The sequence below is a fragment of the Rattus norvegicus genome, chromosome 5 (genome assembly GCF_021556685.1).
Source record: "Rattus norvegicus strain SHRSP/BbbUtx chromosome 5, alternate assembly SHRSP_T2T, whole genome shotgun sequence".
Classification (NCBI taxonomy): domain Eukaryota; kingdom Metazoa; phylum Chordata; class Mammalia; order Rodentia; family Muridae; genus Rattus; species Rattus norvegicus.
Genome location: NC_141538.1, coordinates 60,497,316 through 60,508,817, shown reverse-complemented (window position 1 = coordinate 60,508,817; position 11,502 = coordinate 60,497,316).

Here is an 11,502-nt window from a genome sequence, read left to right as displayed (position 1 = left end):
AGCTTCTCCCTAACTCCTACCACTACTCCTCCAGCTTTCTGCTAATCACCACTCTACTCCTACTCTTCCTATGAGTTCAAGTGTTTTAGATTACATGCACTAGTGACATCATTTGTCTTTCTGTGCCTGCTTAATTTACCTAAAATAATGTTTTCCAAGTTCATCTATAATCTCACAACTGACAAGGATCTCTCTTTAAAGCTCAGTTGTTGCAGAGGGACGCAACGCTGTCTTTGTTTACTCATCTCTTCCTGGACACTTGGGCTGAAACCCAATTAGTGTCTGCGAAAATATAGTTATGTCTTTGACATAATTATCTCACATTTATTGGTAATGAATCTAGTATTGGGATTTCTATATCACAGATAGTGCCATGTTTGTTGGGAGAAATAACCATAGTATTTTCTGTAATTGATGTATATTTCCACCAAAGGAATCAGAGATGTGGGTCAATAGCAGAATGCTCAATTAGTCTGGATGAGATCTGGGGTTCAATTCCCAGGACTGAAAACAAAACAGTCTCCCCAAAGCAAAACAAAACCACTCCTAATAACGCTAGAGAGGCATTTCTATCACCAACAAATGTTTTGTTAGCTATTAGATTTTCACCATTAACAACAGGTAATTATCATGCTTTTACACATGGTTGGATTATACAGAGTAATACAAAAATTATAATAGTTTCACTGTTCTTACATAGTTATATATAATGGAATACGTGTTTATTGCTCATAACTTTACAACTATACAGAGACACAGCTGACAGAGATAAGTAATTAGGAGTTACTCTATCACTGAGCCAGACAGGCTACACCACTTATTGCAAAAGTGACAGATGTACTTTCTGGGGGGCTATGCTTTGTTTTCAACAACAACAGAAAAGTACAGTGACCTTTGTTTTTAACTCTTGTACTTTTATCTCTATAAAGACTGGAGAGATGGCTCAGTGGTCAGGAGCACTTGCTGCTCTTGCAGAGGTCCTGAGTTCAGTTCCCAGCAACCACATGGTGGCTCACAACCATCTGTAATGGATCTGATGCCCTTTTCTGGTGTGTCTAAAGATAGCTATAGTGCACTCATATAAATACAATTTAATGAAAAATTAAAAAAATACAATTGGAGAATTAACTCACATGGCATCTTATTTCCAATCTGATATTCTCTTAGAAAATACATCTTTTCTTACCCTCATTTGAGCAAATGAATGCATTTTACCTGACTGCTCCCTGCATATCAGAGCATAAAAACATTTCTCAGTTGTCATAGTATGCTCATCTGTATGGAACCTCAAAGAACATTTCCTCTGCAGAAGATTATTCAGACACATGCCTAACATTCTAAATCCATTACCCATTGGGATTTTGCTGTATTTGATGGAAATCTGCGAAGGCTAAGTTACATACAAATAGCAGTGTTATTAACAGTCACGAAGTTAACGAGATTAATGAGCTCAAGTGTGTAAAATGCCAGAGTTAGCATAAGCACCGTGATGCCCCTGTGTATGACATTTTTATTTTGCCTCAGGGAAAAGTTCTGTGAGCTAATTCCCTAAGTAGAACCGATACATTATCGCTGCAATTAAACCGCTCAGTATCTTAGCTGTTTTCACAACTTTTAGAGAGAGCAACAAGGAAGTACTGTTGAAGGAGACATTTGTCGTTCCGTAGTAAGAGTGGGTTCAGACAAAACTGAAATAGAAAGCAGCTCTGAGTAGCACTCTGATTGTTGTAAGAGTAAAACATATTTACTGAAAAAAATGTGAAAGCACACACATACACACACATGCATACATACACATGCATACACACGTGCATACACACATGCATACACACACGCATGCGCACACACACACACATACACACACACACACATACATACATACATACACACTGTTCAAAACTATTCACAAGCCTATATTTCATTGATGACCTATGACTGCCAAAAATGTCTGGTTCTTCTTGTCTCTATGAAGCGCACCTAATGAGATTGTTTTAAATAGACTTACTGTCTTTGTCACTATTCTATTTTTGTGAAGAGTCATCATGACCAAGGCAACTCTCATGAAAGAAAGCATTTAATTGGGGCCTTGTTTACAGTCTCAGAGGTTTAGTTTGCTATTATCATAGTGGGGAGCATAGCAGTACACGGGCGGGTGCTGGAGCAGTAGCTGAGAGCTACATGGTGGATCTTTAGGCAGAAAGAGAGAAAGCCTGGGCCTGGCATGGGCATTTGAAACTCAACAAGGCCACACCTCTCAGTCCTTCCCAAACATTGCCATTCCCTGATGACTAAGCATTGAGCCTATGGAGGTCATTCTTATTTAAATCATCATGCATAACACCACAAAGTTTTCTTCAAAGATAATGGAAAGCATGATCTTTGCATGGTTACAGTGTGGCCACACATTAAGGATACTGAACAATAAAAGGAAACAGCTGTCAATACATGCATCAAAATGAACGATTCCCACATGATTATTAAGTTAAAGCATGGCCCCACACGAGTACATTCTGTGTGCTTTCTTTTATATAAAATTTAGGAAATACAAGTCAATCTGTAGTAACTGCACTGAAGTGTTGCTCTGGGATATTTGTACAACCAGAACATGGCACAGCAAGGAACTTTAAAGAGTCACGAAGATGTTTTTGGAAGTAACATCTATCATCTTGACTAATGCACTGTCATAGAACTATATAGGGGAATTGTAGGTTGGTTTCTCTGTTGTTTGGCAAAACACTCACCAAAATTAACTTAGAAGAAGAAATGGCTTATGATCTTTCAACTCTTAGATGATAGGCCATCACTGAAGGAAGTCAGGGCGGGATTTCAAGGCAGAGCCTGAAGCCATGCACTGAAGCAGAGACTACAGATCTGCACCCATGACTTACTCTTATGCAACCCAGGACTTCTTACCTAGACGTAGCACTACACCCAGTGGCTGGACCCTCCCCCATCGATCATTAATCAGGAAAATTTGCCGACTGGTCAGTCTGTCGGAAGGAGTTTCTCAGCTGATGTTCATTCTTCCCAGATGACTTTAGCTTGTGTCACACTGACAACACCTAAGCAGCACAATTGACTCCTTGTCAGTTTGATACGCAGATACGTGATAAATATATAAAAATATAAATATTACCATTACTCTTCTTTTTTTTAATCCTCAAGATCACAATATTAGATATAATATAATTTTAAAAGTTTTACAGTCTTTAAAAAATTCAAACCCCTTAAAAGTTCAAAGATTCTCATTTGCAGGCTCCTATAACATATTATATAATCATAATATATGATATATGATAGAAAAGAAAACATATATATGATATCATATTTCTCTCTCTCTCTCTCTCTCTCTCTCTCTCTCTCTCTCTCTCTCTCTGTGTGTGTGTGTGTGTGTGTTTGTGTTTATTTTCTATTCCAAGAGGGAAGAATCAGGAAATTGTTTCTATCAAAGCAAAGCAAACCCAAATATCCAGCAGTGTAAATAAGTTCAGTGTCTGACACCTGCGACTCACAATCCCTGAGCCTCCTGAGGGCTTGAGCAGCTCCACTTCTCTGGCTCTGCCACCCCCAGAACTCAGAGCTTGTCTTGTAGGCTCAGGGTGGCTCCACTCCACACCTACACTGTCCTTGGTGTCATCTCATGGTCCTGGCATCTTCAAACTCTGGGGATCTCTACTGACACCGAGGCTTCATCTGCACCATTGGCTTCTCCTGGCCTCTATTGGGAGATTCCAACTCGGCCACAGAATGTCAGACTTGGCTCTGTCCGTGACCCCTTCATGCTTTTAAAGCAAGTATGAGGCAGGAGACTCTCACACACTCTTTGCCACACTCTGCTGCCAGCTTGATGTACTCTTTGCTTCCTTTAGACCCACAGCTCTTCTGTCTTCTGTTCCTGAGGCAACACCTCCAGAAGACTTCAAATCAGTGATGGTCTCTTATTAGTTACAGTTATTTCTCAGCCCCTTCTGAGAAGAAATCACATATCCTTAACTAAAAATATCATAAACAACACTTAAAAATGTTTGAGTCACTCAAACTCCCCTCTGAAATTTCATAAGCCAGACCTCTAATTTGTCTGTATTTCTCTAAAAATAAATCTTATCTTGCAAGCTCCCACAGGATAGCCCATTAAGCTCAGCACAGTCAACAGTGTTTCTAGACTAAAGTTTCAAATGTTTCTTCAATCCTCCCCAAAACTACAAGGTCAAGTCTGTCCCAACCACACCCCACGTTCCTGGTACCAGCTTCTGTCCTGGTTTAATTTCCACTGCAGTTATAAAAACACTCTGATCAAAGGAACTTTGGAAAGGGTCTATTTGGCTTCTACATTATAGTCATCGTTGAAAGAATCCTATGCAGGAACTCAAGGCAGGAACTGAATGAAGAAGAGGTCATGGAAGAATGCTCTTTACTGGCTTGCTGCTCCTTGGCTTGCTTGCCCTGCTTTCGTATACAATCTAGGACTACCTTTAATGTGATGATACTTCCCATAGTAGACGGGGTCTTACCACATCAATCATTAATTAAGAAAATGCTCCTTCGAACATGCCCACAGAGCAATCTGATAAAGGCACTTTTTCAATCATGGGTCCTTCTTCCCAGTGACTCTAGCTTGCATCCCATCAACAACCTAAGTAGCACAGTCCGTAAAGGCAAATATAGAGAGTCATTACTTTATTATAATCTCTAATACATTTAACTTGCTTATTTTAATTTTCATTACATTATAATCCTAGCCCCATTGCTGAAGTCAACACTCACATACCTTTCGAACATGAAGAAGTCAAGCTGGTGCCTAGTTACAGCCTTTAACCCATGGACTACCAGAGGAGAAAGGTAGCCATCAACCCAGATACAAACTCTGTGTTCTATAACAATGACCTGTTTGTTCAACATGCTGTTGCAGTAGCAGCACAATAGGAGTAGCCACCTACTCTGTTTGGATTTAAGGCGCACTCCATGATGTGGAACCCATGCCTCACATGGCTTGGGTAGCCAAGAACCCAAAACTAGATAGGCCGTGTTCTTAGGGAAACACAAAATTCTATTGTTCTCCTAAAGGAACATAGCAATAAAAGAACTCTTAATGACATTCTACTACACCCACAGAACAGTGGCTGGTTCAGCCATCATCAAAAAAGCTTCCTCTCACAGTAGATGGGAACAAATACAGGGACTGACAACTGAAAAATGTACAGAGTGGGAGACTTTGAAACAGTCTCCACTTCATCAAATCCCTTCCGTCAGGGCTCAGATAGCTATTGGGAAAAAGGAGGTGGAAAGATGTTACGAGCCAGTGGGGATGGAGACAGACACACATAGATTCTGGCAGCACGCACCGACCCTACACAGGTTCAGGCCAGACAGGGTTCCAGCACTAAGGTGGGGAAAGTGGACACAGACTCCTATCCTTAACCAAAAAAGCTATCTCCAACTGACAACCATTTCCAAAGGAAAATATAGCTTCTCCAGTAGAGTCCCACTGTGTATACAAACCACATTTCAGGGTGGGTGCCATGTCTACTGCCCAGCAGTAGATGGCCAACCCAAATGAGTCCAGTGGTATTTTCGTAGGCCTTTGTCTCCTATTGCTTTATGTGGCACTCTATCTATGTATGTATGTATGTATCTATCTATGTATGTATGTATCTATCTATGTATGTATGTATCTATCTATGTATGTATCTATGTATCTATCTATCTATGTATGTATCTATGTATCTATGTATCTATGTATCTATCTATCTATCTATCTATCTATCTATCTATCTATCTATCTATCTATCTATCTATCTATCTTCCTACACTAGATACTTGGACTTCCCATTCACAGCTGGCCTGTAAGTCATCCCAATAAATTCTATTCCATAAGTCCGTAAGTTCTGTGATTCTAGAGAATCCTGACTAATACAGCACCTATCTATAAGTATAGCAGAATATCACTAGGGATCATTTTTTTTATCCTATTATTTGGCTCTACCTTAGCTCTCTGGGCCATCGAGTTTCTGGTTCCTGACCATCCAGACAGTGACAGACATGGGCTCCCTCTCCTGATGTAGGCTTCAAGTTAGAGCACTCATAAGTTGGCTGAGTTATTTTTTCATCACATTTTGAATATATTTTTGTTAACAGCCCTTATCACAGCGTCTTTTGTAAATATTTCCTTCCACTCTATGTCTTCTCAGTATCATAACATTATCTCTCACAGAAACCTTCTTTAATTTTAATGAAGGCCAGTTCTACATTATTTATTTCATGGACCATGGCTTTGGTACATCTAAAAGGTCATCACCATACCTAAGATTATTTGGATCTTGTTATGATCCGTTTTGAGTTGATTTTTACTGAAGCTCGAAGGTGTGTCTAGGGCCACTTTTTGCATATGGATGTCCAGTTTTTTCAACACTATCTTCAAAAGGCTACCTTAGTTTCTCAATTCGCATATGCTTCTTTGTTTAGGTCACTTGAATGTGTGTACCTGGGTGAGCTTCTGATCTCTTCCAGCTGTTTGATTTGCCCACTCATTCTCACTGTCTTGATCATTGTTGCTCACAGTATCCTTTGAGTTTGAGTAGCGTCAGGCTTCATACTTTGTTCTCCCTTACGTAGGCTCTTCTGGATCTTTCCCCATGCTACACAAACTTTATTGATGCTATACAAAACCTTATTGATGGTAAACCCTCAACCAATCCACACACAAAGTAACTTTCTCAGGCTTTAACTGGAATTGCACTGAATTTATAGAGCATGCTGGGAAGAGCTGACATCTTGACACTGTCGTTAGTCTATGTTCTAGCAACTACCTTTCATTGTTTATTTGATCCTTTGATTTCCACCATCAGAGTTTTACAGTTTTCCTCACATCTTACATATATACTTTGTTGGGTTGATACATAATCATTTCCTGTGGTGGTGGGAATGCTAAAATAAGTAGCAGTGTGGTTGTCAATTCAAATTTTTCTTATTCCCAGCATCCTTTGCTGCGCAGAAGCTTCTTTGCTTGATATGATCCCCAATGTTTCTATTTTCATCTTTTGGGACTGTGCTTGAGTGCGTGGACTTATTGTCCCAGCACCCTGTTTGCAGCTATGGAGCATCTGTCACTTGGATCCTATAGGAGAAGCTGGCAACTGGGGATGTGGTTGCCTACACATGAACAAGCTAGTCAACATTCCATCATGGATTGGGAAGGGGCTCATGTGGAATCATTGGCAGTTGATGGCAGCTGAGGAAGAAGAGTCTTTTTCTTCAGGGGTGTGTCCATCCCCTAGTAGATAGCACCATACCCATGTGATATGGGTGACACTAATTGGACTCTGTGGTGGCCTTAGTTATGGTTTTATTGCTATGAAGAGATACCTTGATCACAGCAACTCTTATAAAGGAAAACTTTTAATTGGGGCTGGCTTACAGGTTCAGAGGTTTAGTCCAGTATTATGGCAGGGGGCATGGCAGCATCCAGGCAGACATGGTGCTGGAGAAGAAGCCGAGAGTTCCATTGCTTCATCCACAGGCAGTAGGAGGGAGACTGAGACAGTATCTCCAATCAGGCCACACATAAGCCAACAAGGCCACTTCTCCAATAATGCCACTCCCCATTAGTCTATCGAGACCATTTTCATACAAACTAATATAGTGGGCTATATAGTGTAGGGAGCGGCACATATAGATAAAAGATGGCACTGACATCTGGTGGTCGTTTGTGGTTAACACCCACAAAGCGCATGTCCTTGGCATTTCTCCAGCAGCTATCAGGCCGGAGTGATATTCATGCTAATGAGGTATTTCATGCTCCACCAATCCCTAGAGGACAAGTATATAGCCATAGCCTGTCTTGTACATAAGGCTGGTGCCTTTGTTCCTCAGGGTCCCCGTATCAACAATGAGGTGTTCCTGCAATAAAGGCTGTTGAGAAGAATCCAACGGTGTTGCGTCTTCCTTGCTGGACGAGGTGGGCGTTGCAATATAGAAAAAAGAAAAGAACATGAAAGTGTGAATAATATGTGGATCAGGACTCCAGGAGGAGTAGAGGGGAAAGTAAGTGTGTGTGTGTGTGTGTGTGTGTGTGTGTGTGTGTGTGTGTGTGTGTGTGAATATAATCAGAATTCACTGTATAATTATATGAAATTCTCAAAGAATTAGTAAACATGTATTCCAAAGAATGTACATCTTGATGCTTACCTATCTGTTCTTGAAAATTATTTAATTTTTCTATAGACCCTTTAGTCTATGCTGCGCTACAGTTAAAAATTTCTTGGTCTACTAGTTCTGACATTCTTGCCATATCTACTTCTCTTACCTGCTTTGTGTCTTGAAGTTGTGTTTTATCTTATCTTGTTTGAGTTTTAACATACTCTGTTCATTCTGGTTGAATGGGAGGCATGATGTGCAGGTTAAAAGCTTGCAGTAAGTAGAACTTTGGTGGTGTGTTGGTGACAGGAAGCATTCTTCATTCTCATTATCAGGCTTTGGTATTTTGGAAAACCTGCACCTTCTGGGGATCTGACCAGGGTTTCTTAGGATTTTTCTGCATTAAGCAGGGCTGGGTGGTTGAGCTGACCTTGGGTATTTTTTCACTCCTCTATAAAGGCTACGCTGTGATAACCTACTAGCAGTCTAGATTCTGGTAACATCTTTTCCTTTGAAGGCAGATCTAAGCATGTTTCAAGATGGTTATCTTTCTCTTCCCCTTGCTGGAAACACATTGGGTATATGCCCTGACCAGCACAGTGAAGATCTGGGGGACTCCTGAGGCCATACTCCACACTATGGTTGCTTCCCTGCTAGCCTATAATTCAGCACTATGCCCTGCAAGTCTTTAGCCACTGACCTGGAAGGTTCAGGTTTCCCACTTGGCTGCTTCCCTTGGAGGTTTCAGCTTGCCAGTTTATGGTTTTTGCTTCCACAGCTGAAAGTCTCTGACTCTTCCTGTCCATGTCTCTAGTTTTTCAGGGTAATGGTTTGCTTGGAGATTTCATTTCTCTGATGATCTAAGAAGAATTATTGACATTTTCTTTTCTGATACCCTTAGCTTCTTCTTAGGATAACATGGTGACTCCCAAGCCCTTCACATGGCCAACCCGGTCCCCAGGTTTATCTTATTGGTCTTTCAAGGAGAACAAACCTGATGTCTTTCCCTGCAAGGTCACCCTTCTGCCTTCTCTCTTGCCTTGCTGTGTCTGGGACCCATTGCTCTCTTGTGTGCTGTGCTGTGTGCTCTTTGTGAGGCTCTGACAGTAGAGGGTGAGGCTCAGGTGAGACTGGAGAAGGAAGGGACTTACTTTCCATTTGTTTTTGCTTCTGTCCTTCAGAATCTTCATGGGAGTCTTATTGTTTCTTGCAGTTATGGAACCTTACAATTTTGGGTCCTCATAGACTCTTTTTTTTCTTCCTTTTTTAGGTCAGAGATTTAGTGAAGAAGAGGCTAATGGGAAAACAGCAAAATTCTTTCTTCTTACAATGACGGTAACTTCCAGCAAAAAGCTACCCTTTGTCAAGTACCTGTTTAGTGGTGTTTACTTTTTAAAAAGCATCTTACTTAACACAGGGAGACAATTACTAGATGAAGAAAGAAACTCATGAGGAGGGAGAAGTGACTGGCTCAAGGTTAACTGGAGGAGGGTTTCTTTGTGTAGCCCTGAAACCAGGTTGGCCTTGAGCTCACAGAGATCCCCTGCCTCTGCCTCCTGAGTGCTGGGAACAAAGGTGGATGCCACCACTACCTGGCTAGCTTTGTTTTGTTTGTTTTAAAGATTTGTTTTTATTTGTGTGTGTGTGTGTGTGTGTGTGTGTGTGTGTGTGTGTGTGTGTGTGTGTGTGTTGGGAGGGCAGGTATGTGTGCATGTGGGTATCAGAACAGAACATTAGATCTCTGTGAGCCACCGAATATCAGTGCTGGCAGCACAGTTCCTGTGCAATAGCAGTCAGCTTTTAGAAATCACCGAGCCATCTCGTTAGCCCTGAAGAGCTGGATTTCAATCTCAGGTCTGAAGAGTAAGGTATCCCATATGACACTACAGAGACAGAGAGTCACACAGAGTGGACATCACAGGAATTTCAAGGACATTTTGTTTAAGCCAAGATAGGCTTACCTTGTCAGAAGGGAGTACATCCCTCGAGGGTGAAGCTTTCTTTCTGGGAATGGAATGGCGAGACTGGTTCAGGTTCAGTGTGTGGCATTAGTCTCTGATGCGTAATCATGAAACCTATTGGCCCTTTTGACTCCCCATTTGATTTGTCACACATAACCAGTTCTGAAAGTGAGTATTGTCATGTTGACATATCCAGTGTTCCATTAAGCCTTTAGAACGTGATTTAAAATGATTCTCAAATTTTAAGTTGTTCTCCATTAGATCTATGCACAATTCTGTTTCATGCTTTTGTTATCTTATTCGTGGGAAATCCGGCTTGGCTTTCTTTAAGAGGTAGAGACGGTGATCTAAGCATCTCCTTGGCTTTGTGTTATAGATTTATAAACTCCCAGAGGCAGAAAGGCTTTAGGCTGGGAAATGTATTTAATTACAGACAGCAGAGGGGTTGTTTTTGAGAGACACGATGAAGAGCATGTCTCCATAGAGTTACAAGGAATCATTTCATTCCAAGGTAATATTTGCTATATTAAATCGGGCCAATAGATGGAGAAGTTGTTCCATAGAAAGCAGAAGGCTTGGTTCCTCCTCTGAGAAATAAAGAAATTTAAGTTTCTGGCAAGTTGAAATGGATTTTCTTAATAAAAATGAGAAGTAGAAAAACTGGGTTACTTATAAATTTTAACAAGAAGTAGTATTAACTAGGAACAAGAATTTCACTAATTTCAATTAAGCGTACATGAAACTCTTACAGCTTATACTGTTTTTGAGATTTGGCATTTTCCACTTATAAGTAGTATGTATGTATGCATGCATGCATGTATGTATACATGCTTATATGTATGTATGTATGCTTGTGTATATGTATACATGCATGTATGTATGTATACGTACCTGGCCTTGTAAAAAAGGGTTTAAAATAATGTACAAAATTGTATACTATGATAAAAATAAAGCATAACCACATAATTAAGTTTAACAATGAAGAATGAAGTGAAGTTGGGCAACAAATATGTTCTGGAGCTTTCTAGAAGTAGACAGGGAATCAACACCATATTTACTGTCCCACTATTATAACATAAAGGGAAGGAGTCATACAATCGATGGTACCAAGACCAGGAATTATACCCCTTATAATCCGTGAAGAAGGCGCTGTGTGTAACATAACAAACAACGCCCTTATACTAAACCTGCTTATGCTGTTCTCAGTGCCGATTCCTACAGTATGAGTTGGTGCTAACCCCACAGTGTTGTTCATTAAAGGGGATCAGACAGATGAACACCACCCACCCCACTCTCTTTAAGAAAAGGGTAAGAGGGAGCCATGATGATCCGAGCAGCTCCCTGGCTTGTGTACTTTTTTTATTCTCTGGTTTAATTAGCAGAGACAATTTGCCGTCTATCAACTCTC